Below are 16526 nucleotides of genomic sequence, written 5' to 3' on the forward strand. Positions count from 1 at the left end.
TTTAATATTAGCTAAATAAGAACAGATATATAACTGACTACTTCTCAGAAATTCACAAGAAATGCCATCCTGGCCTACTGTCGCCAAGTGTAACCTCCCAACAGTTTACTTCCGTAACCCCGGCATAATAAAGTGTGACTAACCTCTCAATAAAATTGTTGCTCACATATAACCTTTCAATAATTAACTGACTGTGAATTTAAACTGGTAAATTTTGGACGTCAGCAGTGCTGCGCCATGGCCCTGAAAGATCATTCTGAACAACTTGAAAATTCTTACCTCAATGAAGTCGCCGGATAACGCGTATATATCTGCTCCTATAAGAAATTTTTCTGGCACAGCCCAGTGCAACGCTGGCCGCTAGATTTGTCGTGTATAAAAAGAAACAACTGATTTTTCTTTACGATAATACAGATTCTGTTGGATGAGCTAGGTATTACAGTGAGTATAGGAGAGCTGGAGCTTTTTTTTGTTGGCTACCTAAATCATCAGCCAATAGGAATTAAGTGTCTTCCATGCTTTGTGTAGTGCTTTGGGCTACAAAAATCAGTGTCTCTAGCAGTCGCTTGAGAGATATCTTAATGTGCAGATCAGTGCAGAATTGCGCCACAGATATTATCGTTAAGATGAAGAACATCTTCCATTCTGTCTGCTCTTATGTCATGTTTGGGAAGCGACTACAGTTTTGAATGTTTTAGCGAAACTTCGGAAGTTTTAAGTGACTTACTTTGGAAGTTATTGCCATGTGAACTATGTTCTCGTACTTAAAACCCTGCTGGCATGTTTGCTGAACATCTTTGAACATTTAGGCAAGCATTTCTTTCTAAGAAGACCGCTGACCGACTTGCTGCAGTAATTCCAGTAACTTCTGTGGGACAGTGACTGTATAGGATGTGAAAATAATTCGTGTCGGACAGGTGGTCTTATGGCTGCTTTCGTGTGTAACGTTGTAGTAAAATCAGCTGCTAGCTTGCAACAGTAACAGTTCTAAGAGTAATTGCGGACTTGGTAGCCATTTAAAACTTGTTTTGGAGGAAATAAAGCCTAATTAGTTGAACTTCAAATATTTTCAAACAAATTATTTAATATCCCGACTGGCCAAAATGTTTATTAAGTCCAGGAATTCTGCTTATAAGCTCGATTACTATTCATGATTAGAGTATGTATGAGTGAATCAAGAGCAGTAGTACGTGCTTTCCAACATAACAACTGGATTAAGATACCGAGATGCGCTGTCATGTGTACTGTTTAATCTCGCCCTGTAGAAAGTCGTTATAAACAGCAAAGCTGAAGAATGTAACCGGCTACGAATAGAAGGTTGCAGGTTTGACATGTTTCCCTACGTAGACAACATAGCGACAAGTTATTGGGGATTTCTACAGAAAATTAGGCGTAGTAGCAGGATTACTCATAAAGAAAGACATATGCAAATAGGCAGCAACAAATGTGCACAAGAGCACTAAACACTGAACGAACACAAGTTCAATTCTCTTGATCATTTAGGTACCTGGAAGCTAACACAACTGTTAGTGAAATACCCATTGATGCAAATGAAAAACTTTCTTCTGGCTCCAGATGCCTCAGAAACACGTTCAGGTCTAAAGCTATATTCTGCGAAAATGATCTACAATGCTATTATATGTCCCATTGCCCTCTATGATTCAGAAGTCTGCACATTAACTAAAAGGGACCTGCAGAATCTTCAAACATCTCAAAGAAAGACAATAAAGAAAACATGGGCTGCAGTGAGAGATGGCGATGCTTCGAGAACAAAAAAGAATAATGAAATTTACGAAATCAATAACCAGCTCAACGTTTTACAATATCAGAAGGGCATGGACGGGTTAACAAATCCGTATGACAGAGTGCCGACTTCGTAAGAAATCTTTCATTGTCCACATAACAACAATAAGAGTTGTATAGACCAAGGAAAGAGATGGATATATGGCGCAACGAAAGATGCGGAAGCTTTGAATGTAGTCAACTCTGAGGATCAGCAACGAACAGAATTCAGAGGAGACTGATTATTGACTCAGTGCATGATTTACAGGGCCTGTGGCCACTGAATAAGTAGGTAAATAACTGAAGTTAAACGTAACGTATAAAACGTTAGTCGCCAATACCGTGTAGCACCACCTCTATTCTTGATAATGGGCTAAATTTGGAGATGAAAGGTGTCCACAAGTTCCTTTACGTATGTCACACCCAGCTGAAGCCACTCATTGATGATTGACTGCCTCATTTCAGGGCTTTTACTGGTAAGTTTCACCGGCAGTTACAGTCACAGTCACAGGGATTAAGACTGGGTGATTTACAGGGAGAGTCGAGTTGTCGGTTCACACAACATACCTTCAGGCAGCTCTGCGCAGTTTCTCTGTTTTTTTGCATATTCACGATTTGCGGATTTATGTACCTCTGTGAGCAATGGATTTCATGGATGTGCCTGACTCCAAACGTGCATTGCATGCAGCTCCTTTCGAAACGTTCTTTAGAAAAACTGTGATGGATCCGCATTCTCTGGCAGCAACAGTGCTGTCGGGCTTGGGACGCATTGCTATCGACAAAGTGTGCCACTTGTGACCGGTCACTGACTGATTGGATATTCTTACGAAAACAGTTCTCATGCTGTATTGCATGACTACGAGAGCTGCACTACACTTTGGAGATACATTAAACAGTTCACGTTGATAAGACAACGAATCAGGCAATGACGCTGTAAACAAGCTGTTACACCGGTCACTGAGCGTTTGGATATTTCTACGGCAACTGTTCTTACGCTGTAATACACCACTGCGAGTGGTACACTACACATTGGAGATACGTTAAACAGTTCACGTTGATAAGACAATGAATCAGGCAATCTGGCAATCTTGTCACCGGTCACTGACTGTTTGGACCTTGTTACAACTATTCTTACGCTGTAATACATGACTGCGAGTTCTGCACTGCACTTTGGAGGTAGTTAAACAGTTCACTGACAGCAGTAGCGCTGTCGGGCTTGGGTCACATCCCTATCGACAAGTTATACCACTTATCACCGGCACAGTCCGTTTCGATCTTCTTAGAACTTCTGTTATTATGTTGTATTATATGACTGCGACTGCTACACTTCTCTTTGGTGATGCGTTTACCAGTTCACGTTGACATGACAGTGAGTCGGGCAACTTCATAAACGGTGAGCTAATGGCAAAACCCAAACACGATGGGCCATTCCTGTCACGTCTCCAGGCCGACACACGTTACGGCGCTGTTTCCGTACAACCGACTGGCATACCCACAGTACATCGCTGCCATGGCTCACAGTGCACCTGAGCGATCAGTGTGCTCTGTTAAGGTGGAGACTAACATGTTATCCTCCGTACGTATTTGTAATGTCCTTACGCCAGGACGAATACCTCGTTCAGTGGTGTCTGCCAACGATCGGCGGCGACGGTTCTGCACTGCACGTGGCCTGCAAAAGTCATCGAGCTTTTTCTTTATACACATAAATAAATACACGATAACATTCACTTCATTTTGATATATTTGTCTAGCACTTGTTGTCTCAGAAGTAGCTTACAAATAATTTCCATCCTCCCGACCTGACCAAGATTTTCGGTGGGTTTTCGTTGATTGTATGGCAGTTACTAGAACTAAAAGTACCCTCCAAAATATTCTCAACTGGGACTTCCTATGCCTCACGACAAGTTCACCTGTGTTTTTGTTTTTGTGGAAAGACTCTGACTCTAAAAATGGGCAGAACTCGAGCAGCTTGTAACACCTTGAGAGGTAGAGAATGAAAATAATTAAGAAACGAACTAGACGGGCATTGAACAGAGGCTTACGGAACAAAGACTGTCGCAATTCCCTAATTTCATTTATTTACGAATCTCGGACATTTAAAGAAGTTCTTTAAAGTTTTATTTCTTTTTCTCCGCAACATGCATGTGCTGAAATCTTGTTGTAATAGAATATATACACTACCTGAGAAAAAGAAGTGACACTCCAGGAAGGAGAGCAGTAAAAGAAATGTAACTTCAGAGGTTGAGAGACTGATGTCATTTCAGTGGTTACAAAATCACATTAAATTTACAAATAACTTGGCAGTACGAACCCACTTATCAGAACGGCGTTGCAGCTTCTCGTGCCAGATACAGCTTGAATTCAACGAAATAGTATCAGCAGCAACTTACCCGTCATGTTAGCCGAGAGCGCTAATGCGCTGCTTCCTGGACTCGGGTAGGCGCGCTGGCCCCGGATCGAATCCACTCGGCGGATTAACGACGACGGCCGGTGTCCCGGCCAGCCTGGATGTGGTTTTTAGGCGGTTTTCCACATCCCCCTAGGTGAATACCGGATTGGTCCCCACATCCCGCCTCAGTTACACGGCTCGCAGACATTTGAACACTTTCGCACTCTTCCATGGATTCCACTAGTCGCAGACAGTCGGAGTACACTAATTCCGTCCAGGGGGTACGGGATGGCGCCAGGAAGGGCATCCGGCCACCCCTTAAACTAATATTGCCAAATCTGATTAACCATGCCGACCCTGCCTAACTACAGGAAAAGGCACAAGTGAAAGAAAAGGAAAAAAGTACCGGCAGCAACTGAGAGATTTATACCAAATAAATTAACAAACGACGGAGCTGATCCTCCTTGGTACACAAAACAACGAAAAAAACATGCCAAATTCAAACAGACGCAAAATCTCCGAGATTGGCGATCTTTCACAGGAGATCGAAATTTAGAGCGGACTTCAATGCGAGATAATTGTTTCCATAACGAAATAAAAGAAATTATTCAGATTGTGAAGGGAGACGAAAATTTAATAGTCATGGGTGACTGGAATTCGAGTGTAGGAAAAGGGAGAGAAGGAAACATAGTAGGTGAATATGGATTGGGGGACAGAAATGAAAGAGGAAGCCGCCTGGTAGAATTTTGCACAGAGCACAACATAATCATAACTAACACTTGGTTTAAGAATCATGAAAGAAGGTTGTATACATGGAAGAACCCTGGAGATACTAAAGGGTATCAGATAGATTATATAATGGTAAGACAGAGATTTAGGAACCAGGTTTTAAATTGTAAGACATTTCCAGGGGCAGATGTGGACTCTGACCACAATCTATTGGTTATGACCTGTAGATTAAAACTGAAGAAACTGCAAAAAGGTGGGAATTTAAGGAGATGGGACCTGGATAAACTGAAAGAACCAGAGGTTGTACAGAGATTCAGGGAGAGCATAAGGGAGCAATTGACAGGAATGGGGGAAATAAATACAGTAGAAGAAGAATGGGTAGCTTTGAGGGATGAAGTAGTGAAGGCAGCAGATGATCAAGTAGGTAAAAAGACATGGGATAGTAGAAATCCTTGGGTAACAGAAGAAATATTGAATTTAATTGATGAAAGGAGAAAATATAAAAATGCAGTAAGTGAAACAGGCAAAAAGGAATACAAACGTCTCAAAAATGAGATCGACAGGAAGTGCAAAATGGCTAAACAGCGATGGCTAGAGGACAAATGTAAGGATGTAGAGGCCTATCTCACTAGGGGTAAGATAGATACCGCCTACAGGAAAATTAAAGAGACCTTTGGAGATAAGAGAACGACTTTCAAGAGCTCAGATGGAAACCCAGTTCTGGGCAGGGAGGGGAGGGCAGAAAGGTGGAAGGAGTATATAGAGGGTCTATACAAGGGCGATGTACTCGAGGACAATATTATGGAAATGGAAGAGGATGTAGATGAAGATGAAATGGGAGATACGATACTGCGTGAAGAGTTTGACAGAGCACTGAAAGACCTGAGTCGAAACAAGGCCCCCGGAGTAGACAATATTCCATTGGAACTACTGACGGCCGTGGGAGAGCCAGTCCTGACAAAACTCTACCATCTGGTGAGCAAGATGTATGAAACAGGCGAAATACCCTCAGACTTCAAGAAGAATATAATAATTCCAATCCCAAAGAAAGCAGGCGTTGACAGATGTGAAAATTACCGAACTATCAGCTTAATAAGTCACAGCTGCAAAATACTAACACGAATTCTTTACAGACGAATGGAAAAAATAGTAGAAGCCAACCTCGGGGAAGATCAGTTTGGATTCCGTAGAAACACTGGAACACGTGAGGCAATACTGACCTTACGACTTATCTTAGAAGAAAGATTAAGGAAAGGCAAACCTACGTTTCTAGCATTTGTAGACTTAAAGAAAGCTTTTGACAATGTTGACTGGAATACTCTCTTTCAAATTCTGAAGGTGGCAGGGGTAAAATACAGGGAGCGAAAGGCTATTTACAATTTGTACAGAAACCAGATGGCAGTTATAAGAGTCGAGGGACATGAAAGGGAAGCAGTGGTTGGGAAGGGAGTAAGACAGGGTTGTAGCCTCTCCCCGATGTTGTTCAATCTGTATATTGAGCAAGCAGTAAAGGAAACAAAAGAAAAATTCGGGGTAGGTATTAAAATTCATGGAGAAGAAATAAAAACTTTGAGGTTCGCCGATGACATTGTAATTCTGTCAGAGACAGCAAAGGACTTGGAAGAGCAGTTGAATGGAATGGACAGTGTCTTGAAAGGAGGATATAAGATGAACATCAACAAAAGCAAAACAAGGATAATGGAATGTAGTCTAATTAAGTCGGGTGATGCTGAGGGAATTAGATTAGGAAATGAGGCATTTAAAGTAGTAAAGGAGTTTTGCTGTTTGGGGAGCAAAATAACTGATGATGGTCGAAGTAGAGAGGATATAAAATGTAGGCTGGCAATGGCAAGGAAAGCGTTTCTGAAGAAGAGAAATTTGTTAACATCCAGTATTGATTTAAGTGTCAGGAAGTCATTTCTGAAAGTATTCGTATGGAGTGTAGCCATGTATGGAAGTGAAACATGGACGATAAATAGTTTGGACAGGAAGAGAATAGAAGCTTTCGAAATGTGGTGCTACAGAAGAATGCTGAAGATTAGATGGGTAGATCACGTAACTAATGAGGAAGTATTGAATAGGATTGGGGAGAAGAGAAGTTTGTGGCACAACTTGACCAGAAGAAGGGATCGGTTGGTAGGACATGTTCTGAGGCATCAAGGGATCACCAATTTAGTATTGGAGGGCAGCGTGGAGGGTAAAAATCGTAGAGGGAGACCAATAGATGAATACACTAAGCAGATTCAGAAGGATGTAGGTTGCAGTAGGTACTGGGAGATGAAAAAGCTTGCACAGGATAGAGTAGCATGGAGAGCTGCATCAAACCAGTCTCAGGACTGAAGACCACAACAACAACAACGAAACTTTGTATCGAAACCTGGCAGAAAATCCAAAGACATTCTGCTCGTATGTGAAGCACACTAGCGGCAAGATACAATCAATGCCTTCCCTGTGCGATAGCAATGGAGGTACTATCGAAGACAGTGCTGTCAAAGCTGAGTTACTGAATACAGGCTTTCGAAATGCCTTCACAAAAGAAGACGAAGCAAATATTTCAGTATTCGAGTCAAGAACAGCTGCCAACATGAGTAACGTAGAAGTAGATATCCTCAGAGTAGTGAAGCAACTTAAATCACTTAATAAAAGCAAGTCTTCTTGTCCAGACTGTATACGAATTAGGTTCCTTCCAGAGCATGCTGATGCGATAGCTCCATACTTAACAATCATACACAACCGTTCGCTCGACGAAAGGTCCGTACCTAAAGACTGGAAAGTTGCACAGGTCACACCAATACTCAAAAAAGGTGGTAGGAGTAATTCACTAAATTACAGGCCCGTATCATTAACGTCGATATGCAGCAGGATTTTGGAACATATACTGTGTTTGAACATTGTGAATAACCTCTTCCTAGTCACACACAGTCCACACGGATTTAGAAAACATCGCTCTTGCGATACACAATTAGCTCTTTACTCGCATGAAGTGTTGAGTGTTATTGACAAAGAATATCAAATTGATTAAATATTTCTGTACTTCCAGAAGGCTTTTGTTACTGCATCACACAAGTGAATTGTAGTGAAATTGCGTGCTTATGGAATATCGACTCAGTTATGTGACTAAATTCGTGATTCCCTGTCAGAGAAGTCACAGTTCGTAGTAACTGACAGAAAGTCATCGAGTAAAACAGAAGAGATTTCTGACGTTCCCCAAGGTAGTGTTACAGGCCTTTTGCTGTTCCTTAATTATATAAACAATTTGGGAGACAATTTAACCAGCCGTCTTAGGTAATTTTCAGATGATGCTGTCGTTTATCGACTAGTAAAGTCATCAGAAGATCGAAACAAATTGGAAAACAATTTAGAAAAGATACCTGTATTGTACGAAAATTGGCAACTGACGCAAAATAACGAGAACTACGAGGTCTTCAACAGCTACACGATAAATCAATCAAATCTAAAGGCAGTAAAGTCCACTAAATATCTAGGAATTACAATTACGAACAACTTAAATGGGAAGGAACACACAAAAAATGCTGTGGGGAAGGGTAACCAAAGACTGCGTTTATTGACAGGACAGTTAGAAAATGTAAGAGATCAAGCAAGCAGACTGCCTACACTACGCTTGTCCGTCCTATTTTAGAATACTGCTGCGCGGTGTGAACTCCGTACCCGACAGGATTGACGGAGCACGGGTGCACGTCGAAAAAGTTCAAAGAAGGGCAGCACGTTTTGTATTATCGTGAAATAGAAGAGGGAGGGTCACTGAAATCATACAAGGTATGGGATGGACATCATTAAAACAAAGGTGATTTTCGTTGCGGAGTAATCTCCTCACGAAATTCAAATCACCAACTTTCTCCTCCGAATGCGAAAATATTTTGTTTGCACCGACCTACGTAGGGAGGAACGATCACCACGATAAAATAAGGGAAATAAGAGCTCGTACTGAATGATATAGGTGTTCATTCTTTCCGCGCGCTATACGAGATTGTAATAATAGAGGATTGTGCAGGCGGTGCGATGAACCATCTGCCAGGCACTTAAATGTGATTTGCAGAGTATCTATGTAGATGTAGATACGTGCACTGACTAGGTTGTGAAGGGTGTCATAAAGCTGTTGTATTCTCATCCGTACCAAGCTGGCCCACAACTGTGGTAACTCGTCCTTGATATACTGGATGCTGACACCGGAACAGAGTTGACATCAGAGATGGTACAAGTTCTATGGGTGTCAGATCTATGGATCATGCTGGCAACCGAAGTCCTCAACATTACGCGACAGTTCATAAAAGACACGTTCCATACACGGACGAGCATTGTTTTGTTGAAAAATGGCACTACGGTACTTTCGCATAAGATGTAACACATGGCGGCACAGGTTGTCTAGGACGAACTACTGTACTGTCAATGTCACCTCAGTCACTACTGAAGTCATACCTGACGGCTTTCCAGACTATAACGATAGAAGTAACAGAGCTCTGCCACTCCAAAACGTCGGAAGAATGGAACCCCTTTCCACATTGCCGCTGTAGTCGCCGACGATGATCATCCAGCTAGTGTAGAATAGCTGTCCATCGTTGCACACATTGGTACGCTGTTCATCATCAGTCCAGGCTTCCCAGTCACCGCAGCTCTCCAAAAACAGTCGAATGTTTTGTGGTGTTGACGGCAGCCTATGCAAGGGACGGTAATCCCCTAGTCCGGCTGCTGTTACTTTCGGCCAACTGCATAGAATAACACAAAATATTTCAGGGAATCCATTGGTTGTTGTTAGAAGGCAGGCGCAAATGTGAATGATCTACAACGTGCTTCGTGACAATACGGCGAAACTCTCTGGTGGTGGTCAAACGTGCTGGACCAGAGCATTGACGACCAGTGTGCGTAACCTCACGTTCTCCTGCAGTCCTATTTCGGGTCGCTGTCACCTTATAATGCCCGACAAATCTTGATATTAAGCGATTAGACCAGAGGCCGCTGTCAAACTCTGTCAGGTGCTGATAACGCTGTCTGGAATGACTACGTGGCATCTCCGTGTCCTTCACGGTGATCAACATCTGACTCATTTCACGCCCCCTATTATCCTACCGCCGGGCAGTGTGGCCGAGCGGTTCTGGACGCTTCAGTCTGGAACCACGCGACCGCTACGGTCGCAGGTTCGAATTCTGCCTCGAGCATGGATATGTGTGATGTCCTTAGGTTAGTTAGGTTCAAATAGTTCTAAGTTCTAGGGGACTTATGACCTCAGATGTTAAGTACCATAGTGCTCAGAGCCATTTGAACCATTATTATCCTACCATGCTTGATGATAATACTAAACACGCGATCAACACGAATACAATCCGATGGAAGTTCTACCTCACCATCATCATCATCATCATCATCATTTAAGACTGATTATGCCTTTCGGCGTTCAGTCTGGAGCATAGTCCCAATAGTCCCCCTTATAAAATTCCTCCATGATCCCCTATTCAGTGCTAACATTGGTGCCTCTTCTGATGTTAAGCCTATTACTTCAAAATCATTCTTAACCGAATCCAGGTACCTTCTCCTTGGTCTACCCAGACTCCTCCTACCCTCTACTGCTGAACCCATGAGTCTCTTGGGTAATCTTGCTTCCCCCATGCGTGTAACATGACCCCACCATCTAAGCCTGTTCACCCTGACTGCTATATCTATAGAGTTCATTGCCAGATTTTCTTCGATTTCCTCATTGTGGACACCCTCCTGCCATTGTTTCCATCTACTAGTACCTGCAATCATTCTAGCTACTTTCATATCCGTAACCTCAACCTTAATGATAAGGTAACCTGAATCCACCCAGGTTTCGCTCCCATACAACAAAGTTGGTCGAAAGATTGATCGGTGCACAGAAAATTTAGTCTTGGTACTGACTTCCTTCTTGCAGAAGAGAGTAGATCGTAGCTGAGCTCTCACTGCATTAGCTTTGCTACACCTCGCTTCCAGTTCTTTCACTATGTTGTCATCCTGTGAGAATATGCATCCTAAGTACTTGAAACCATCCACCTGTTCTGACTTTGTTCCTCTTATTTGGCACTCAATCCGTTTATATCTCTTTCCCACTGACATTACTTTCGTTTTGGAGATGCTAATCTTCATACCATAGTCCTTACATTTCCGATCTAGCTCTGGAATATTACTTTGCAAACTTTCAATCGAATCTGCCATCACAACTAAGTCATCCGCATATGCGAGACTGCTTATTTTGTGTTCACATATCTTAATCTCACTCAGCCAGTCTATTGTTTTCAACGTTAGACTGGCTGGGTGCGATTAAGATCTGTGTCACAGAGAATAGCAATTCTAATAATTCACATACCTGCCGAAGAGGGTACGTGTACGATGCTGCACTGGCATCCGATCATGACCCCTGGATGCTTTTCGTCAGGTTATATATGTAACTGTTTCACTCACCAACATAATTCATGCTTGTCTGCAGTACTTACGGATGAAATAGATTCTTAATGTTCCGAAAATTACCTTTTATTTCAATTTTAGTAAACTCCCATTTTATTCTCAGTTTTCTTTAATTATTGGTCCTACATCTAGACTCCAATTATTTATTAGCCACTTGCCACACATTAATACAAGAAATAATTCTTGCAACAACTTCATTGGAGCTACGTGGTGTTTTAATACAGAAAATTTTATACTGAATCCTGATGAGATAAAACATTCTTAGGGGACCTCGTAATCTTCCCCTGGAATAAAGTGGAAAACTGGCTAACAGTTACAAGCATTGTGTCCAACAGATCGTTGGAGAAAAATTATACGTGGTGTTATTACCACCAAACACCTCCGAAACGTAGAGGGCATCGTAGAAATATTTGATGTGAATGAAAATTATTATGTCTAGTTTGGTACTATCTTTTTCAGTTTAATGCCGCTTTGGAAACTGGCGTGTCAGTATCGCCGATTTCCAGTTGAAGTAGTTTATCATTTGGTTTTCCAGGTTCAGCATATCGCGTTTCAAAACCCCAACAGGAAATTAAAGAATGGTCGCCCGGAACCGACCCATTGGCGTAAAGGGGTATGGTGGGCCCAACATTTGAACAGGAAACCGTGTTCAGAGAGGAAGAAACGTGAACAGAAATACGTACAACACTCCCGAAAATGCTGGGGAGAGTAGCCACAGCAGTTCGCCGTTACTCCGGTAATTACTACATTTGAAACAGTTACGTAACGTATGTTACTCTCCTTCCACTGTCGGCCCAGTCCACTATTACAACAGTAACTTTTACGGGATATTGGTTCAAATGGCTCTGAGCACTACGGGACTTAACATCTGAGGTCATCAGTCCCATAGAACTTAGAACTACTTAAACCTAACTAACCTAAGGACATCACACACATCCATGTCCGAGGCAGGATACGAACCTGCAGCCGTAGCGGTCGCGCGGTTCCAGACTTAAGAGCCTTGAACCGCTCGGCCACCACGGCCGGCTACGGGATATTGTTACCCTCATTACTTAGTTTTTTATTAACACAGTAATTGCTTGAGTAACATTGAATTACAATTGCTCTTCAATTCTGAAGTCGTGATACAGTTGCTCGTGTTGTTTTCCGTGAAAACCAAGTGAAAGATACGTCTCCGCATAATGGTTTCCATTCAAGACATCAACTACACAACGCCCTCTACACAGCCTAGAAGTTTTTGGCAGTGCAATTTAAGCTTGCCCGGTCTCCTGATAAACAGCGGATCCCATGTTCGGCAACATGATGTTTGAAGCGTATTATTTTATTCAAATCTAATTGATGAAGGTAACATGTACTAAAATTTTGTTTCTGTACTTGTTGGACAAAACTTATGCTATACGCCTTGATTTTCTAGCGATCATTTCACAACTATAGGCAATACTGTAAAACTTCCGTGAAAGTGGACTCTTAACAGATACATTCACATAGCAAGGAAAAAATCATGAAATTGAAACAAAAATTTTAGATCACAACCCACTTAAGCCATGAATAGACTGAAACTGTCCATGTGACCAGCGTGCTCTTATTCTCGGTTTGAAAAAAAAAATGGTTCAAATGGCTCTGAGCACTATGCGACTTAACTTCTGAGGTCATCAGTCGCTAGAACTTAGAACTAATTAAACCTAACTAACCTAAGGACATGACACACATCCATGCCCGAGGTAGGATTCGAACCTGCAACCATAGCGGTCGCTCGGCTCCAGACTGTAGCGCCTAGAACCGCACGGCCATTCCGGCCGGCTCTTGGTTTCACTAGGTCGTATATGGTAACCAGTGGTACACGTTTATACCGTTTCTCGAATTACCAGCAAACAGGTATGACATATGACCTACTTTTATGGACAACGACTTATGGAGACTGTCGCGAAATTGATTAGAAATTACTGCACGTCATGCTATGCATCGTATTACGGACTTATTAAGTTTAAACAGCTAGAGTGAAAAAATTTCTCAATGGGTTAAGAATTAAAGAATGAATGGAATATGGAAGCCTAAATTAATGATGACGCCCATTGTCTCCATTTTTACTGGTCAGTAATTCTAATGGAACACATATACAGTGAAAATCAGGAACTCAGTGACATAAAAGTGGTGAAAATTCTCAGAATTCTTGGGAGCAGAACGGCAGTGCTGTTTGGCATACAGGTACGCCTGGATGGGCATTAGCCACTGACACCGATCGGCGCCTGCTGCGATCGCAGAGAGGCGCTGCGCCGTTCTGTGTGTTCGCTCCGCTGGGGCCTGACGATGTGCAGATGCGGGGGATAACCTCCGCCACACGCCCGGCTCCTGTCACATATGTGGCACACATCGCATCTAGCGGGGCTGCAGGCTGTGCCGATAAGCTGGTAACCAGCGTGTTCGGCACGTGTGCCGCGAAGAGAAGGGGCCTTTCACTTCGAACATCGAGTCATTTCTCAGGTGTATCAGTCTAAGCTGAAAGTGCATCCAAGGCTATAAGTATACTATCAACTCAGTGCAGTAAGGAACTTAATAACTAAAGTAATTTTCACATGAGAGGCCTCTGGCAAGCAAGAGAGCTCGATGGAACTTGGACCATACACAAAAGAAGGTGACTGAAAGAAATACCCAGTGAGACGAGCAGAAAGGACTCTGCGATTTATGTTGGTACTCTGGACATTACAAAAGGTAAGGCGTGTTCCTTAATGGGATTTATGACCATCACTGACGGTAGTGCTTGCTCTGCAACGTGCTCCCATGCTGACCCGACGTTGGTAGGGAGTTCTTGTGATAGGGCGTTCCATTCCTGCACCATCTTGGTACACACCTGGTTGTTAGTTGTTCGTGCTTGTGGACGCGCTGCCATAATCTCTCTAACGCATCCAACACGTGCTCGATCAGCTTTAGGTCGGGGGAACGGCAAGAGCAGAGTATTGGCCGATTATCCTCCCGTTCGAAGAGCTCCTATACCCGCTCATTTCGACGCGGTCACATCATCCAAAAAACGAATTCAGGAGTGAATGGATCCATGAAATGAGAGGAGTAGAGTGTCAGAATAACAATGACCAGCGAGTGTACCATATTCTGAGATCTGAAGGTCAGTAAGCACATGCTACATTATGCCTCCCCACATTGTAACATGTTGTTGTTGTTGTGGTCTTCAGTCCTGAGACTGGTTTGATGCAGCTCTCCATGCTACTCTATCCTGTGCAGCTTCTTCATCTCCCAGTACCTACTGCAACCTACATCCTTCTGAATCTGCTTAGTGTATTCATCTCTTGGTCTCCCTCTACGAGTTTTACCCTCCACGCTGCCCTCCAATGCTAAATTTGTGATCCCTTGATGCCTCAAAACATGTCCTACCAACCGATCACTTCTTCTAGTCAAGTTGTGCCACAAACTTCTCTTCTCCCCAATCCTATTCAATACCTCCTCATTAGTTACGTGACCTACCCACCTTATCTTCAGCATTCTTCTGTAGCACCACATTTCGAAAGCTTCTATTCTCTTCTTGTCCAAACTGGTTATCGTCCATCTTTCACTTTCATACATGGCTACACTCCATACAAATACTTTCAGAAACGACTTCCTGACACTTAAATCTATACTCGATGTTAACAAATTTCTCTTCTTCAGAAATGATTTCCTTGCCATTGCCAGTCTACATTTTATATCCTCTCTACTTCGACCATCATCAGTTATTTTACTCCCTAAATAGCAAAACTCCTTTACTACTTTAAGTGTCTCATTTCCTAATCTAATCCCCTCAGCATCACCCGATTTAATTGGACTACATTCCATTATCCTCGTTTTGCTTTTGTTGATGTTCATGTTATATCCTACTTTCAAGACACTGTCCATTCCGTTCAACTGCTCTTCCAAGTCCTTTGCTGTCTCTGACGGAATTGTAACATAGGGAACACCAAAACGATCTTGTTCCACAATGTTCCTTGGTGCATAATGTGTTCCCACCTCTCACAATATGAGGGTGCGCGATGCTCCCAGGAGCGTAGTCGGATATGGTCGTTTCGGCGGCCCGCGTCTTTTAGTGTGGAGAGAAATGATGTTACCTACGTACACTGACCTCTGAACCTCTGGACACAGTATTCTCACAGATCAACATTACTGTGACAGTGTACTCATTCCCCACGTGCGTCTTTCCAGGGGTGCCAAATTGAGCCCTGTGGCATTCCCATCACGATTTCTCGCCATTCACTAAAATTTTCTACCTTTCCAAAGTTTTTTGAGTTCTCCAGTACATCGTTTTGCGTTCTGTTTGTTGAATATTTTCCAAACTAGTTGTTCGTAAAGTCTTCAGTTCCATAAAACGTAAGTTTTCTAAGGGTGTGATATGATCCACACGATCAAACGCCTTGGAAAGACTACGGAAAATACCAGATTGCGATATTTTATTACTTAAAACTTGTAATATTGAGGGGTTAATGCATAAACAGAATTTTCAGTCGAGTAACCCATGTGGAATGCAAAGTATAATATGCTAAGTAAATTGTTTCTACTTAAATGTGGACCTACTCTTGAGAACATTACTTTTTGAAATATTTTGGGAAAAGGTGAGGGGAGGCTACTTTGTGCCAACCTTTCGAATACATTACAATCTAGTCAGTTACGTTATATTTTAAAATTAAGAAAATAGTTATTGTTTTTAATGAATTCTTCTACCAGATTCCACAAATGTTTTAAGCTTTTCACTCAAACGTAATGCAAAAATTTGTCTTTGTAGTAGATGTGTAAGTAGGCTGTTTAGGTTCTTATACTGGTAACGCCGCCGCCACGTAGCGCTCAGAAAATCACTGGTTGTGCTGTGTACAGTCTGTGGCTGGTTGGAATTGTTGTAATACTCGCCATTGTAGCGTTGGGCAGTTGGCAGTTAACAGCGCGTAGCGTTGCGCAGTTGGAGGTGAGCCACCAGCAGCGGTGGATGTGGGGAGAGAGATGGCGGAAATTTGAGAGCCGATGATCTGGATGTGTGTCCATCAGAGACAATACATTTGTAAGACTGGATGTCATGAACTGCTATATATATATATATTATGACTTTTGAACACTCTTAAGGTAAATACATTGTTTGTTCTCTATCAAAATCTTTCTTTTGCTAACTGTGCCTATCAGTAGTTTGAATCTTCTATTTAGCTGGCAGTAGTGGCGCTCG

The 16526-nt window shown here is 42.4% G+C and overlaps 1 protein-coding gene across 2 annotated transcripts in view; it reads right to left on the reverse strand.

The window, feature by feature from the left end:
• LOC126412741 (neuroendocrine convertase 1-like) overlaps positions 1–16526 on the reverse strand; it is a 492712-nt gene that overhangs the window by 306674 nt on the left and 169512 nt on the right. The gene's annotated exons all lie outside the window — the stretch shown is intronic.

The sequence above is a fragment of the Schistocerca serialis genome, chromosome 7, assembly GCF_023864345.2.
Source record: "Schistocerca serialis cubense isolate TAMUIC-IGC-003099 chromosome 7, iqSchSeri2.2, whole genome shotgun sequence".
Classification (NCBI taxonomy): Eukaryota; Metazoa; Arthropoda; class Insecta; order Orthoptera; family Acrididae; genus Schistocerca; species Schistocerca serialis.